We start from the raw sequence: 17,531 nt of genomic DNA, 5'->3' as shown, positions 1-17,531 counted from the left end.
AGATGAAGAAGCAGCTATGCCCCAGGCAGAATCGTTCAGCAGAGGTATTGTGAAACAGAGCTAGTTTAACTGTGGGTGAGGGTGGCAGTGGTGTGTGACTTCATGTCTGTGGGCATTAAGCATGCAGTGTTGGTTGTTTCTCACTTCATGGCTGACGCTTTGTTTAGTCAAGATCAGAAGGTTTTTTTTTTTTTTTGGTTTACTTGTTGATTTAAGCTAGATAGGCAAAACATTTGCACCAAAAAAATGTTGACCTTTATAAATGTCATTTCAGGTGTAGTCCCTGAATTTTAAAATTAGCTTCAGAGACAATATTTTCACTCCTCCTTTTATTATTGTGCAGATTATGAATATCTCCTCCCCACGCTTTCCTTGCTAAACAGAGACATTCCGTTAATACTTTACAAATAAAGAGCAGTTTGATAAACCTGTCCTGGTCTTGGCTTCTTTAACAGTGAAGAGACATTTCACCACATTGTATTTTTCTTATTCTTCAAATAAGAATGATATTCTAATGGCGAGTGGCCACCCTTTGAGGCTAATAGAGCCATACCACTTACCAGATCAACAACAACCAAAAACATCACAAACAGAAAATGGTTTAGTTTGACTAAATAGTACCAACTACACTCAAACACCACCTCACCGCTCTTTAAAACATAGATTTTGCTGCATTTTGCCTGTACTGGTTTCTACCTAAGTGTATGTCAAACCCATTACAAACCATAAATGTGATACTTCAAAAGAACCTCAAGAGCTCAAAGAGTTATATATGGCTCAAGGGCCATCATCAGGACAGCCCGGTTCTAATTGTTTCTTCTCTTCTCAGAAAATAATAATTAATTTGACTGTTGGGGGCACTGGGGGTCCATAATGTACACTGGTTCTACGTGAAAGAAAAAGTATTACAGACTTCAGTTCTTCTAACATGCCATGCTGTGCAGTAATATGGTATGATCTGGCTGCTTTCCAGTACTGTTCTCCTGTGTAAATTAATTGTATCCCGCAGACAGCGGCTGGGCTAAGCAGTTTCATTCTGCCTAACTGTTATTGCAGAATATGAATCTGCTCGATTCTCGGTAGTCATAGAGTGCTAATCCCAGGAAATGCAGAGGTGTTGTGAATGTGACTGCATGAATTCCAAAAATATAGCAGTCCCTGTATCACCACCCTTGCCACTCTCAGAAGCCTACCTACATCATTGCTTTAAGCAGTGCATACGCAAGGGGAGGTGTTGCGTGACGTACACGGCTGAACCCTGCGTGTGAGGGATATGAGCTTGAAAAACCACTCAAGGAGATGTTGCTTGGGAACCACAGAGGTCGATTGCTCACACCCATCTGTTAAGGTGGTTTGATGTTCCAGTGGTTAAAGAAAAGGGCTTGTTACCAAAAGGTTCCTGACTCACTGTGTGCGACCCTGAGCAAGTGACTTAACCTCCTTGTGCTCCGTCCTTCGGATGAGACATAAAAAACGGAGGTCCTATTGTAAGCGACTCTGCAGCAGCAGTTGTGATGCATAGTTCACTACTTAGTCTCTGTAAGTCACTTTGGATAAAAACATCTGCTAAATGACTAATAATAATATTGCACATACTGTTGTACTGTAACACTGTGTTAGCAGACTACAGTATATCCCACTACTGTTTTATCACTGGTGTACTAATAAATAATATACAGTTTCAGACTGCTACACAACCTTGTAAATCAGTTATGCTATTTAACAAATTAATGGCTTCAGAAGTACAGTAGTAGTCGCAGTAGTCGTGGTAGCAGTAATGCAGCAGTCCCAAACTAACAGTAGGGTTTTTGTATGAGATGCTCTCTACATTAATATGCCTTATCTAGTTTTGGAAAATAACATCTGGCTGTGTTTGCACAGCCACTGTCACGCTATGTTGCAACCTGCATGCAATACGGCGAGCTAGAGAATGCGAGCAATGCATGATGTCATCGACTGGTTTCTGCATATGCTATTGAACATTGTCTACGCACAGTGCCTCTCTTAATGATACCAGCGCAGCCCTGTGGTTAGGGCACAGCCATCATGTACCAGTAGCCCCTCCCCTCCACGACCCAGATAGGCGTCTTAACACTGAATAGTGTTACATTTATGTTGTGCAAGCCACACCAAGTCATGCCACTCTGGTGTAAGAATTTAAAGAGGCAGCTGGGGGTTGTCAGGTTGATTTCTTGGTTTGTTGCTGCAATGTTTCAAAAACATTGTGGCTTTTCTTATACATTGCTTCATGTTACTTCTATCTGTGGTCTCTTACAAAAAACATTACCTGAAACTGATGCAAACTACTACTTGTACTGCAAAAGACAGTTGTCCCAGCTTAAGTCATAGCACTGCCAGGTTTATTTTACAGCAGGTACGGCACTTCTAATTCCATATGGTTTGACTCAAAGTGGTGCATTGTGTATTTGTAAAAGTGCACCAGTAGCCATTTAGTAGTTTAGTATATATGTAGGCAAGCATTGTAAAACATAGCGAGGTATGGTAAAGCATATTAAATAACATGGCAAACTATGGTAAATGCATAGAATAACCATGGGAAAACTGCCAAAATACTATGCAAAAATAAACTTCTATAAGGAATTTCATGACTGTTTAATTTTTCACTGGATTGTGCGTTAACATATACTGTAATTATACATGTTGCTTTTTCTAACGCATTGATTTAATGTGCCCTTAAGTAAGCCAATAACTCCTCATATTCCTCAGAGGTCACCTGTCCAAGTACTGGCTTGACCCACTTTCATTGGCTTTTGACATCTGACAAGTTCCCAGAGCAAGATACGAACACATGTGAAACTGTGCAGCACAGGTAAGATCCAAGGCTTTCTATAGACAGTATTTTATTGCTTCCTCTAAACGTCTGTTGTCAGCACATTTAAAAAGGATCTGTTTAATATATTCTAAAATGCATTGTCTAATTTATAGTTCATACAGGTGATTTATGTACAGAAAAAATGTATTATCAAAATCTCACAAAAAGTGCCAGGAGTTGCTTAATGTTTCCCAGCTTGTCTAGCCAGAGCTTGGAGTTTGCCCTCAAGAGCTTAGAGATATATGTGTATATTCTGTTTTTTACAGTACATTTTTTTGGAATGAATAGCAGCATGTGGAGCAAGGAAATCCATCAAATCCGCTCCATGTTAGACCTCATTGCAGTTCCTCAAAGATAAAGACAGCTTCAAAGCCAGAGGAAGCCGAGGCCTAATAGGGTGCATCCTCCAGGTTTCCTGTTGAGCTGACCCCAGTTTCAGTGCACTTTGCTTAGGCGTAGAATTGAGGTGACCAGCCAACCCCAACCCCCACCCCCACCTCCACCTCTCACAGATACTTGTACAGAAAGTACAAGCTTTCTCATGGTTCCCATGCAGCAGTTAATAATACAAATTGTAGTTATGTATTCATTCATTTATAATTGACTGACCTGTTCTCTCCCATCAGCTAGTAAAAATAGCTAACAGACACATAGCTAGAAAATGATGGTGTAGAGATGATAGTTATTGTGAACTGAGACCCAGGTTTTACCTGGTATATAGTTCTCTTGGGCAGAGTGTTCTAAGAAGCTAAGCAAGTTTTGTGTCTGATTGAATTGGTTCTTCCAACCCGCTGCTCTATCATTAAGATAATTGATCATTGCTTTATGATGGTAAATTATGCCATGAATTATTGTTGGCAGGAAGTCTGTATTCCAATTATATGCAGTACCTATATGGAATAGGAAAGACTAAAACAGCTCTTAATAAGCACTTACAAATATCTGCGCTTTATTAAAGGTTTCGTAAGAACAATTTAGGCGATACATCCATAAATGGATAACCCTAATGTGCAGACAATATTAATGGATTCACTAAGGTAACCCAACAAGGAGACGGGTCTCTCTGAAACAGAAAAACGAGAGAATGGCAAAACCCAGCACCCAGCATTATAAAGTAGTTTATAATTCAAAAAGAATGCATGGGCAGTACAACACTATGAAGGTTAAACGATGATGGTGGATGTTTAATGCTGCTCTAGAGTACAGTTGGGGAACTGGCAAGCGAAGAGTTAAGCATGTCGGAAGGAAACTAATAAAGAACATCAGGTGCACATCTGGATTCAATCTCACCTTGGCACAGATAAAAATAGAGCCTGCCACTCAGTGACGTGCCGTGGCTAAAACACACCAGCCTGAGATCAAAGAAACGAATATTAAAAGAAAGGGGAGGCCTACTGAGCCAACCTGATGCCCAACAGTCGAAACGTCATTGAAGTGTCTCCACGGTCAGATCTCTGAACTGCGCCCTGCTTTGAAGCAGAGGGGTTACCGCACCCCGGTTTGCAGATAAGATCCGCGGATTAGAGTTGTTGAAAGGATATGTTTTCAATTTGAATTATGCCACCCCCTCCCTGTCTCCCTCCCTGTCTATCCCATGTGCCTGACACCTGATTAATAGTCCTTTAGAGACTGGGTGAAATGGGGATCAATAAATCACTTTTTTTATGCATCTGCAGGAAAATTAAAAACATGCTCGTTGCTAAAAATATATAGAAATCTTTCAGCAGATGCTTTTTGTCTTATCTTTTCCTGACTCTGATATGCTTCTTGAATTTATAAACTGCTGTTATATTTAGCATTGGGTTTTGTACGCTTGCTTTTTTCTTTTTGGATTTTCTTTGTTCTGCAAATGCTTCCCCGTCAGCCTTTGCTGAACAGTGGGAACCAATCAGAATACTATAAGTTTCCTGATTCATGCACTAGGGCAGCCTCCTTGCTATCAAGTCAGCAGCTGTATTAAAAAAAAAACAGTACTTGTAAACTCTGTTTGTTTCAAAAGCACAAAACTTTTCTCCCCACTGTGCCCATTTAGGTTTCGCAGAATGTCTTCGACTTCGACAGTGCCGTGCTGGGAGGGTAACCCTCTATATACACAGTGCTGTGTCCTTATATAACCATGTGTGGGCGGTTGATTGTGAGGTCTTGGTGTAAACGATCGGGCACAAATGCAGGAAACCAGGCAGCTGTTGAAATAGCAATGCTATTGAGGACTTTTTAAACTAATAATAATAACAAGCTACAGTTACATTTTGGCTGCTTTTGGCAGCAACCCAGTGGAGCTCATTCCTAACCCCCAGCCTCTACAAGACTGACCATACAAGCCAGGTGCAGCCTTTTATACACACACCTGCCTCAGTTAAACAAGCTCAATAAATGAGTTACCCACCAATCAAGGTCCACGTTTTACTCCATTCCATTAACATTCTCACATGGAAATGTATTTTAAACAGGCTCAGAGTGAACCCTTTGCTGCGTCAAGCTAATACACACACATTTAACCGAAACCCTGTTTCCACGAGAGGGTGTCTCACCCTGTCACAAGGATACATCACTGTAGTGAATGGGGTATGAAGATGTAGGAATTTATAACGATCACATAAATCAGCAACACGGAAGCCGCAGGGGAGTGTTAAAGAGCTCTCTGATGAGCGAGATACAGAACCCGCCAGAACCTTACATGTTTCCAATATGTACCATGTGTGTTTTTAAAAGAGCGCAAAACGGCAGGTGTGGAAAATATTTGTGCAGGAGTAGCATTTTCTTATCTTTCCATATCAGCCACAACACCACTGACAAAAACGTGTCATTAAACGTTTGCCAAACATATTAATATTGTATGAGTTGAAAAAGAATAATAATATAGTCAAATGTATTTTCCCAATAAATATATTTTAAAATGTATATAATACAGTATATGCCCTATAAAAGTTTACCAACATCATTTTGCACTTTATTTCTGAAGTTTTCCCATGCTTTTCCCATAGTTATACATGCATCTACCATAGTCTAACCTGGTTTTCCATTTTTTTAAAAATATGTTTTACCATGCTTCTCTGGGCTTTACAATGCTACCAATGCTTTACCATACATTCACTATGCGTCATTACATTTTGCTATGCTTTTACTATGGTATGCTTTTATAAGAGATAGTGTGATATGTATTTCTATTTTCTTTTTTAAAAAAAATGAATTGATTTAGTAATACAGTGTAATAAACCTATCTGTATATTTTAATAGCTTCCCAGTTTTTGGTTTATAGACAGTTCTCAAGCTGTTCTTTAAAAAATATGCTTTAAAATGCAGATCTGTAAATGTCTGTAAAAGCTAGAGGAGATACCCAAGCAGAGGTGGCTTGGTAGTTTGAGAAGAGACACCAAGCCAAAGATCATTTTCAAAGACTTTGAGCGTTCTGTCTCAACCATGCCTGCTATTGCAACACCCTGCAAGTCTTGTTTACATCCTTAGCTGCCACCTGCAGCAGGATTGCAGTGCAGCACTTTGAACTCCCCTTTCTGCTCGAGAGTGTATACACTGTAAACAACAGCAGTACATGAGAAAGTGTAAACAGCAATCCATGTGGGCTGCAGGTGTGAAGCATTTTAGTTTGCTTGTTTGCTGGTTTCAGCCCACAGCAATTGTAAACCCTTATCAAATGATCTTCAATGGCAATGCCACTACAAAAGCAATGGAACGGTTCTGTACTGAGGGATGATGGTACCTACAGTGATGTGAGTCACATGTAGAACAGGACTTTCATATTTTGACAAACCAGTGAACATAAGAACATTAGAAAATGTACAGTCCAGAGGAGGCCTTCCGGCCCATTAGTGTTTATGATTTGTTATCAATGGAAACTGATACCTGAATAGTGCTGCTTGTAAGTCACTACTTCTGCTGTAGATGCATGTTCTTTTTGCCAGGAACATCTTAAAAATGTGTGTCAGGCTCTCAAACTGATGCACGAATCGGTGTGTGCAAAGATAACGTTTGTTTCCTGTAGTCTGTCCCATTTAAGTTTGTTGCAAACGAATCTCAAACCACAGCATAAAATGGAAAAAAGTCCTCACCAGAGTTGAGCACCTTAATTGGGGTTGCTTCCTGTGGTCAGTCCCTGGAACAGAGGCGTTCTCTCTGGAACATCTGGGTTTGGGCAACCACTGGCACTGGTCTCGCTGACTTGACCTCTGACCTTGGATGCAGTGGAGCTTTCCTATTGTTTACCTCTCCTGTGCAATCAAGTGCCCCCCTCCTTTTCAGTTGTGTTTATTGAGAGCACCATTGATCTTATCCAATGCTTACATTTTTAAAAACTTACAGTGTGTCCATATTTTGATCATGCAAACCTGCTTCTTTTCGTTCATTTTATTGTAGTTTGTACACATTCCCAATGTAGATTTACCTCTAAACCATTATCTTCTTCCCCCTCCTGAAGCACACTTTGCTGTTCTCTGAGCCAAACAAGCAAGTTCTCCTGCCACTAATTCTACTGTGAATACACTATACACACAGGTTAACATCCCTGTGTGAGCTTTATAATTGTGTTAATAACTGGTCTGTTCTTGATTTGATACTGGTTTGGGGTGTCCTGGGAAAAGTTGGTGTGAAATGAACTGTAAATTAGGCAAGAATGTAACGCAATGGAAAACAGTTGACGTCAGAGAACGCAAGAATCCTTCATCACTGCTGCAAGTTAATGGGAACTGGGAAGGAGCTGGTTTTGATTTTCTGAGCGGCGGGAGGCTGGGAGTCTCTGTTGTTTTTAGAGTTCACTGTATCGGGACAGTGAGGCTGGAAAGCCCTCGGTCTCTGAAGGGAGGGAGCCCTCTAGGAGCTGGCCAGTGATATACGAGCCCCTGGTGTCTAATTAGGGGGAGCGCTGGGCGGATTTATTTTTTATCTAAAGCGCTCTTTCCCAAAGATAAATGCCAGGGCTGTCTGCTCTGTTTCACTCCTGGAAACAAACCAGTTTCTGACTTGCCAGGCCCATCTATACACACAACCACCCAAGCACTGGGTGCCCCAGTACTCTCTGGATCATGGTCTATTATGTGTCCCAGTTCTTGGTGGGTAGTAAAGCATTCTCAGTGCAGGTTCAGTAAACACACATGGCATGGCTCAAAACAAGAAAATACGTCATACTTGGAGCTGGTGTCTTTTTTACTACAGGTGGAAATTATTCCTTTAAGGACTCAGCCAGCAGAAAACAAGAACATATCTGAGATGAGCATGGACTGTAGTCAGTGGAAACAAAGCTTTTCTTTTTCATTTGCTCAAATAGTTGGGTCAGTGTTTTCCATTCTAGGATGGACACCCTCAAATTATGCTGTTGTTGTTGTTTTTGTCCCATCAAAATTACTTTTTGTAGCACAAATGTGCTCAATTAAGGATACATTTTTGAGGGGTCATCATACCATGGGAAATGCACTGTAAATTAAAAACTTTTCCTTGATGTAGTCTTCTAGTATTTTTTTTTTTCCATTCTGCATGTGAAAAAGGCTTTTATCCTCCCCTAGCCGGTGTGTGCAGTACTTTGTATTGTTGTTATTTTTTCTTTTAAAGTTTCATTGACTCAGTGGGGTGGTGCCCAGCTGGCTCAGTCAGACTGTCTCTGGTTTATATTAGACGTGATTCATTCCAGAGGCTGTGTTTACATTGCCAGAGCCTGCACACTGGCAAGGGGCTGAGGGAATTTGTATTTATGTACTTATTTATTTTACAAGCCCTGGTGAAACATTTCTGAAAAGGGTCGGATTACACCCAGAGACGAGACCTCTGAGGGTTAATTTAGGGGGTGTGGGTGGGATGGCGGCCCTCGAGAATAGAAAGGGGGTGAGAGCGAGGCGACTGTGTTATTCTGCTATATCATTGTCAGAGTGACTTTTATCTTTGTCACATTATGACTGATCTCTGACTTGCTTTCTGTAGTTAGTCAGGTTTATGACTACTACCTAGACAATTTGTACTGGTACTGAAAAACATACAAGATTGACCAAGACCCTGTCCTACAGTGCTTGGTTACAACTCATGTCATTGTGCCACCCTGCTGCACTAGAAGTGGTGGACAACACAGAGGTGAATAAATATACTTCCTCTGAAAGAGATACCATTAGGGGACCTGAAGATTTGTAAACCAACACAGAGCTCTGAGCATTCCGGTGTTTTAAGATTAATTAAAAATTCTAATTGAAATAAACAACCACAAAGAGTGTGGAGCAGGATAGGAAACTTTACTACACGTTTAACTCTCCAATAGTACGCAGGACTTTCTTGGTCTTGTCAGCCTGCTTATCTACAGCCAACCTTTGTTCATACACCTGGTATTCCTTGGAGGATGTCCATCCAAGTATTGCCCAAACCCTACCTTCTGTATCTTGTGAAATCTAACGTGTCCATCATCCAGATATTGCCCAAACCCAAACTTCTGTATCTTGTGAAATCTGATGAGTCCATCATCCAACGTGGCTTGGCTGTAGTCATTGGAAGCAAGAAATAAAAAAATCTTGGTCTTGGTTTCTGCCAAGAGGGACTTGGAGTTCCCCTGGCACAATGTCTACTGACTTGCAGTTTGTCTTGTTAATCTACAGCAGTTTCTAAAACCGCTTTCCAAATGTATTTCTGTAAAGCTGGCGTCAGAAATAATAGCAATGGAAAAAAGGAGAAGCCAGGCCCTTTGAAATAAAGCTGTTCCAAAATGCTGGTGGGGGAAAAAAGAGATTGGATTATTTACACAAGAAATCCTGAAATGACATGCACCCACATCTGGTTCCCAGCGTCGGTCCATTCCTGTCCAGTTTCTGCAAGTGTTTGAGTAAATATGTATTATGCTTGCGCATGATCATATACAGCATTGCATTGTGTAAAGTGTCACCTTTGGGGTAAAATGACAAACACACTTTCCACCCCTAGTCTTTCTGCTTTGGTAGTAAAACGGATAATACTGGGGTTTGGGCTACTGCTGTAGTTATTAACCACCATAAATTAATACTGTTCTGCTTCTGGTCAATACCAGTTGGAGAGTAGGTACTTTTGAAATGCATTTAGCAATTGAGAAACAGATGATTTAAGATTAGACCTTCCTGTCAATCCACACCATGAGCTCCTGTCACTTTGAAAAGTATAACTTTTTATCATATTATCTATTTTGTTCTTTGCAAACTTAGTCAATGTAAATGACCTACAGATGACAGAAATGTTCTGTGTTTGGTTAAGACCTAAATGACCAGCGTGGGTCTATTGGAGTCCCGTATAGCATGAAACATAATGCTATTAATGCAATCAAGAAAACTCGAAAAGAAATACATTTTGGCTGGCCGAAAAGTGCTGAAATTAACAGTAATCTGGGGCTGCCTTGCAGAGGTTAAGGCTTTGTGGGAAAGGAATCTTGCTAACTTTGTGTGAACGCAGTCGTAAGCGATATATAAATGAATTTGCTCTCTTATGATAACATAGTAAATCACTCCAGGCTGCCCTGAGCCACAAACTATGTGAGCATGAAAGCTTGATTCTTTCTTGTCCTCCCCTCCAGCTTACTTACTGCAGCTTTGGCTTCTGTGCCAATAAACAAAGTGCAGCAAAGTCCGTTCCCACAGTACCAAGGGAGTCTTCAGGAGCATGACACCCCACACTCACACCCGTTTAGACAGACATAGCCTGCATGAAAGACCGGCTAATATGCAGACCTGCAGACCTTTAGGTCAAAGCGAGTTTAATATCAGCATAGTACAATTATCAGAGCCCAGCAGCAAACACAGATTTGGGAGACATACAGCAGTGATATGGTACAACGCTGGCTCATGCCATTGAAATGCCATTAGCGTGACTAAAAAAAGAAAATGTTACCACTGTGGTACTACTCTCCTATCCTTGTGACACCATTGACCCATGGTACAGAACCACTGCATTGCCTTTGCAATGAAGAACATTTGGTAAGGACATTGAATCTCTTGTTCTTTGGGTCTATCACAAGGGAGATACAAGTGGATGGGTTTGATTGGTTGTGGAGCATGCTAAAAGTGCCCAAGCAAGGCAGAGCTTAGTGAGATAAGGAAGACAGGCCAAGAGCAGTGTGTGTGTGACTATAGATCCTTCAGCTCCATGTGTCAGGAGCTTGTGGCCTCATGCTCTGGTTTATATGTTAGACCTGAAAGGTACTTATAGAGAGGGGGTGGAGGCTGGAGTTTGAACCTGTTTTGTATTTCACCTTTTTGTGCCAAGACGGCTCTGTCATCCGAGAGGAGGGACAGCATTACACTATTAAGGTTTTTAGCTCCAGCCTTTGCTTTTGCTATTATGTTGAGTATGTGAACACTACTGAACGTGGTTAAGCATAGTGAAAACCCATTTCACAGTCCAGACAACGGGCACTGAAACTTGTCAAGTCATTCAACTGCGAATGAAAACATATTATTAACATTTTCATTGCTTTGATGCAGTCGTATTTAAAATCAGGGTTAAACATTTGGGTCTCTGTTGTGTTGGCTGTTTGGCTGCAGCGCCTCAAACCAAATTTTTTTTGATAGAATGGAATTCCGGGGGCTGTTCTATGGCTCTGAACAGTGGCAGATCTACAAACAGTTTCTGTTGCTGAAATCAGACTTCCATTCCTGACTTTCCCATAAGAGTTCTTCCCAACCCTGAATTGAAATCATTAAACTTTGACTCAGGCTAATCCTATTTATTCTGTAACAAAAATGAGTTTGATAGAAGAACTCTGGTTTTCATCTGTGTTACTGGATATTGATTGTGGCAGGAAAAGTCATCTGCACCTCAAATCCGTATCGTAACTCTAAACAAGTTGGCTGGGAAGGTTGGATAAGTAATGATGGTGGAACTCTCTCCGTGCTTCAGGGTGTGCGTACACAGTCTCCTCAAGCTCTGCTGGTTAGCACAGATTTATGAGCCAGCCATTGCTAAGATTAGCCAAGGGAAACGACAGTCGCTACTGGGCATTGAATCACTGGGCTGACATTGAGGAGAGCGTGTGGCGGAGCAGGGGAGGAAAAGGTCATTGGGCAACCAGCCGACCAACTGGACAGCCGCTTCCTGTCCTTAATCCTCGAAACACAATTGGGTCAAACTAAAAAGATATTGCCACCAGTGGCCCTGAATTGGAGTATATCATTATTATTTTTTTCAGATGTGCAGCGGGATTAAACCCTGACCAAGTTGTGATACCGATTTCACTCAAGGACAGTGAGGTCCTTTTCTAACCCAGTGCAACAGCAGCCACCACAAGCAAGCCCGCGGGTGTTCAATCATGCCGTTGGGGTCTGTATAGACAGCAGTAGAGCAGAGGGTGATCAGGGTGTATATCAGTATGCTTCAGAACAGAAAGCCTTCGTGAAAGGGGCGGAAGCTGCAACCTTACATCAGAGACTACTACTACGAGTGCAAAGCTGCAGAATGAGGGTTCGGTGTGTGTCTATTTTTGCTAGCCTCAATAAAGATGTGTCATGTTTTTTTTTTCTTCGAATATATTTATGGAAAGTACCTGTTTTTACAAGCAGGTTTGATATTTATTGACACAGACCAGTTGAAAGGCCTTTAAAGAAAGCTAAAACAGGGACCACACAAGAAAGAAAAATACTACATTCAAAACAACAACAAAAAAAAAGAATAACAAGCTCTAAGAAAGTGCCCTGAGCAGAGAGGGGGGAGAGGGTGGGATTGGAAGCCAGGGGACTTTGGCATGCCGGACTGGCCCAATGTTTGGTTTTTCAGGGAGGGGGAGGGAGCAAGGGAGAGTGCTGAAAGCAGCAGTTCCTTCACTCAAATCTGGTTTTTATATCTGTTTGTAATGAAAAATGAGGCCAGAGTAGGCAGTCCTCTTGATGTTGCCTTGTTCCCAATGCTACTTACTGGCAGCAGGATAAATCACACCAAAGCAAATGAGGGAGAGAAAGAAAAAAGGAGGATAGAAATATAAAAAGAGGGAGAGAGACAGAAGATGGGAGGTGTATATCAACAGCAAGCCGAGCACCACAGTCAGCTGCTCAAATTGTTTTTTTAAACGTTTGAACATTGATGATAGATGATAATCAATATTCCACCTCCAATATGAGGTTAATGCATGAAGGTGGGTGAGGCAAATAGCGTGAGAGTGGGAGAGGGAGATCATGGAGTGGAGAAAGTGACAGAACTTGAAAGGGAAATTAGTAGCTTTTCACCTCCGGAGACACGGGTTCAAGCCTGGTTTAAGTCACAACTGAAATGAGTTTGGATGTATCAAGAAAGGATACACATCACAAAAACAATTTAGCACAAGTGGCACTGGCATCTTTGCAAGCAGTCTTTCAAAGGAAGGCCAGGGTGTTAGCAGCCCACTTGACCCCCAGTAGTCCCATTTACTCAAAGTTCATATTTCTAGTTTTCAAAAAAAAAAAACAGAAAAGAAGAAAGCATTGATGTTACAAAGCTTTGAATACTCAGAAAGATAATTTAATAGTGAAAACATAGTTTAACCGTAGCAGTTTCCTTTAACAAAAAAATATATATAAAAAAGGTGATGTAAATGAGAATTCTAGCTTTACCTGAGTCATAGTGAAAATGAGTCTGAAATACGTTCATGAGGGTTTTGTGCTAATGTGAGGTAAAAGCTTGGTAGTTAGATCTTTAATGGCCCTCAAAAGAAATTACAAAAAAAAGAGTTAAAAATAGACACATAGTGGGGTTAGTAGTGTGAGAAAGAGAGAGAGAGGAGGGTGAAAGGCAGGACACTTTGATTCGAAGCAGATGCTTGACAAAGTTATGGCTTGGGGAGGGGGGGGGGTTTAATTTCGGAAAATTCTCAGGCTGCAGCATTCCCTTTCTGAGGACTGGCCTCCACAGCCAATCAGAGGACAGAACGGTCTGGCCAGGGGGTTTGCTCAAGCCGCCCCATTGGTTTAAGGGTCACATGGTGGGCTCCAAGTGCAGATGTCCTGGGAACACTGATGAATCCCTATGGTTTGGATGTAAAAATGCTGTAAAAACATGAACTCATGCAACTGGAGACTTGCGCAGTGTTCCAGTCCCCAGCTGCACGCACACAAACACACTCTCGCAAAAACTATGCGTACACACACACCCCCCAAACATTTCCATAGACAGTATTCTGGTAATACTGTTGGTAATTCTACTAGTTTTTCCTTAGGGTAATACACTGGTGTTGTAATGCTATGGCGTTGTTTTACAGTAAACATTGGGTTGCACAGATCTGAATTGGTTTATTAGTAATAAACCACGCTTGCTTCCAATCTGCACCCAGATCTGCGGCTGTGCAGCACCTCTTCACAAAAGAATGACTCACTCTCTTCTAGCCTCTTGTTATTAGTGGTAGCATTGTTCCTCTGTTTAAATCAATCATAATTACTAATGGGAATCGTGAATTACCATCTGAAATGGTTTCATTTTCATGCAAACCTGGGGTCCTCTTTGTGCTGCGCCCGTCCGCGTGCCTCATGAATATTTCTCTTTTATTTTTCTGATTATTTTGGACCTGGCGAGATCCGTGACAGGGCAGGGAGGGTGATTGGCAGCGACGGCAGCTGCAATAAAAATGCAAATCCAAATAAGAACAGAACAGCCTCAGCCTGACCCCTGCGTCCGCGCTATCTGGAAGCACTGCTTATTAGTGCTTTGCAGAGAATTCACATTTGACTTTCCCTGTTAAAGAAATAACAATATTATCTCGATACATAATTGCACAATAATAAGCTGCTTGTAAAAAGAAAAAAAAGCAAGTTTCTCATGAGAAAAAGATTGATAAATCAACTGGGGAATTGCTCCCAAATTAATTTCACTGCCCACCAATAAAACCAGTCTTCCACTGTCAACAATGCCTGTGGTCACTGTCATGTTGTCGAGGCATGTGGATCCTTCAAACCTAACTTGACAAAGTTCTGAGATTGATCAGCTACTTGCCCATTGTCCTCCTCTCGTTGGTAAATCTTCTTATGTTCTTAGTCCAGACTAGTCCTTTTTTCTTACCAATCTTCTTACAGCATGGTCAACTGTTGAGTTTAAATACCCCAACATGCCACTGAGATACCATTATAATACAATACCAATGCATTTCCCTGGACTGGGGTCAAATACTGCATAGTGATTCTGACAAAGTAGCATATCACCCTATATCACTGCAATTAAATAGCAGTATGTACAAGTTCACACCATTGCTATGTCAGAATATGAAACTGTTGTATCATTGTGGTACTATTCATTCAATGGCATCCTGTATGCCTGGCCTTATGCATTTCCATTGTGGTGCCACTAAATTGCTACTGAAGATCATTTGGTAAAGATACTGTGTGACCCTCACATCAACTGTCATGCGATAGCGCCTGCTTTCAAAAATATGCTTGCTGTGTGAATGTTATAAAAAAATTATTTATGAGATTGTTGCTGGTGTAGCATAGATAAGAGTTTAGGTAATTCATATACAGCATGCATGGGTATATATCTATGCTTGTCCTGCATATACAAAGAGGTGTACAATAGTGAGTGGGAGATGTGTTATATCCTAAATAAGTAGCTCATGAAAGCATGAGTGTCCTAACTGAATGCCAAGTCTGTCAAACGTTGTCAGATCTTCTACTAAGTGTGCGATGCATATTGCCTGTCTTCAAGTTCTCAAAAGTTTACATTTTACAAGAGAGAATTGTCTGTTATGTTCACACTGAGCACCAGTGCCATTAGTAACCTCACTTGTTTGGTGTGAATATTAGCAAAGTACCATATCTTGAGACTTAACACAGTGGGTGCAATGTCTCACTAAATAAAGTGCCTGTCTTCAAAGCTGTTTGATATAGTTGTTATATTGCTGTGCAAGTACAGTGGAGTATGAGCAGTGGAGTGTGCAGTCAGTGTATGAGGTCTTCAGTCAGGCAACAGGTGTTGGAGCTTCTTTTTTGGCAAAAGTAACAGAATCTTTTTTTTTTTTTGGCAGATAAAAATAACCGCCGTGAATTCCCCCGTTTTGAACAGGTACTTTTTTCTGTCGCTGAAACACCGTGCAGCTGCGACTTCGAGGTTTCTGAAGAGACTATCTGATTGATAAACACAAAGACAGACAGACAGACAGACAGACTGACAGACAGACAGACAGACAGACAGACAGACAGACAGACAGAACTCCTGTTTTAAAAACAATAAAGCATTGGTTTTACAACCGAAAAATAAAAACACTTTACTAAGTGTGTGTAACTACAATGTAATTACAGTATAATTACATGAGTGGTTGCAAAGTAATAACGTTGTTATTACACATGTACATGCAGCGTCATTAGAGGTCCCAGAGTGGCTCATCTGGTAAAAGCATGGCCACATAGTGTGCAGGGTGAGTCATTCAGTCAGGGGAGTGCAGGTTTGTGTCCTGGCTGAGCGAGGTCACCGGTTTTCGCTGGGGATTCTGGAGGGAGCGTTGCATTAGCTCTGGTGCGCCTGTAGGTTAGGGAGGCAAAATCGGCAGGGACTGTTTCTCCTCATCGTACTACTGCGGACCCTGCTGGCCAGGAATCCAGTGAGCTCAGGTGGACACCTGCAGGGCTGGTCTTTGTCCTCCCGAGGCTAGTAGCTTGCAGACTGCTCTCGAGTTCCTGGGTATAAAAGAGGAAGCTGGCTTGGTTGTGGGATCGTAGGACGCCCAATGAACCTTCAGTTCCCCTGAGCTGCATGGGGAATTGCTGCGGTGAGGGGACACAAATAACTGGGCATTCTAAATTGGGGAGAAAATCAGGGGGTAAAATAATTGGGCACACTAAATGAAAAAAAAACATTTTATAATACAGCATTGTTACAAAAGACACTAGGAAATACCACCATTTTTCATTTTCATTTGCAACTACACATGTGTAGTTACTGTGTAGTTAGAGACAATGTAGCATTTCTCACCATGTGCATTCGACCCTGTCTCCTAAGGGAAGGCCTATGTTATTTTCTCACTTTCACTAATGGGTTGCAGTCCGTAAACCAAACTACTGCTAGCATATTGCACCCACAGTTTCCATATTTTGTTAACCTTGTATGCGTCTTATACAGAACTCTATTCATCCAGTTGTGATAAAAGCACAGCTGAGCTTTTGAATTAACTCAAAGGAGATTGAAGGTGTGTGGCTTGATCCATCAGGAACTATAAATTCGGTTTTATCCTTTTTTTTATTTCAAATAACATGTCGAGTTACAAAGGTTTTAACAAGACCGGTTTACCATGCCTTAAACCACACTGTACCTCGTTGTACTTTGCATTGCTTTCGCTATGGCATAGTAAACTGCTGGAGTCAAACCAGGAATTTTGGAGCGGTACATCAGTAGAAATGCGCAGATTGGATCAACTGAAGCAACTCTAGTCTAAGCTGGCAAGCTCTCAGTGCCTGTTACCGGAGTGTGTGACCCACCACTAACTGGAAACAGGTCTGTGCTAGTAGGGTGAGAGCTGTTGCCAACAGATCAAGCCAGAGGGAGCGAGACACAAAGATATTCTTCTGATAAGTAACACCATCCATTTTCATCTGTGCTTGGCATTCACAACATACCTGTCTGGCAGCCCAGACTTCACAAGCAATATGCTGCTCTCTTGCGGGGTCAGTTCCTGTTTTTCGATTCCAATTCCACTTCCAATTCCTTTTTAGAATCAATTCCCAATTCCAATTCCAATTCCAATTCCAATTCCAATTCCAATTCCCAATTCCAATTCCCCAATCCCATTCCCATTGCCTTTTAA

This window comes from Acipenser ruthenus, chromosome 40, assembly GCF_902713425.1.
Source record: "Acipenser ruthenus chromosome 40, fAciRut3.2 maternal haplotype, whole genome shotgun sequence".
NCBI lineage: Eukaryota > Metazoa > Chordata > Actinopteri > Acipenseriformes > Acipenseridae > Acipenser > Acipenser ruthenus.
Note: the sequence above shows the minus strand (reverse complement) of the source record.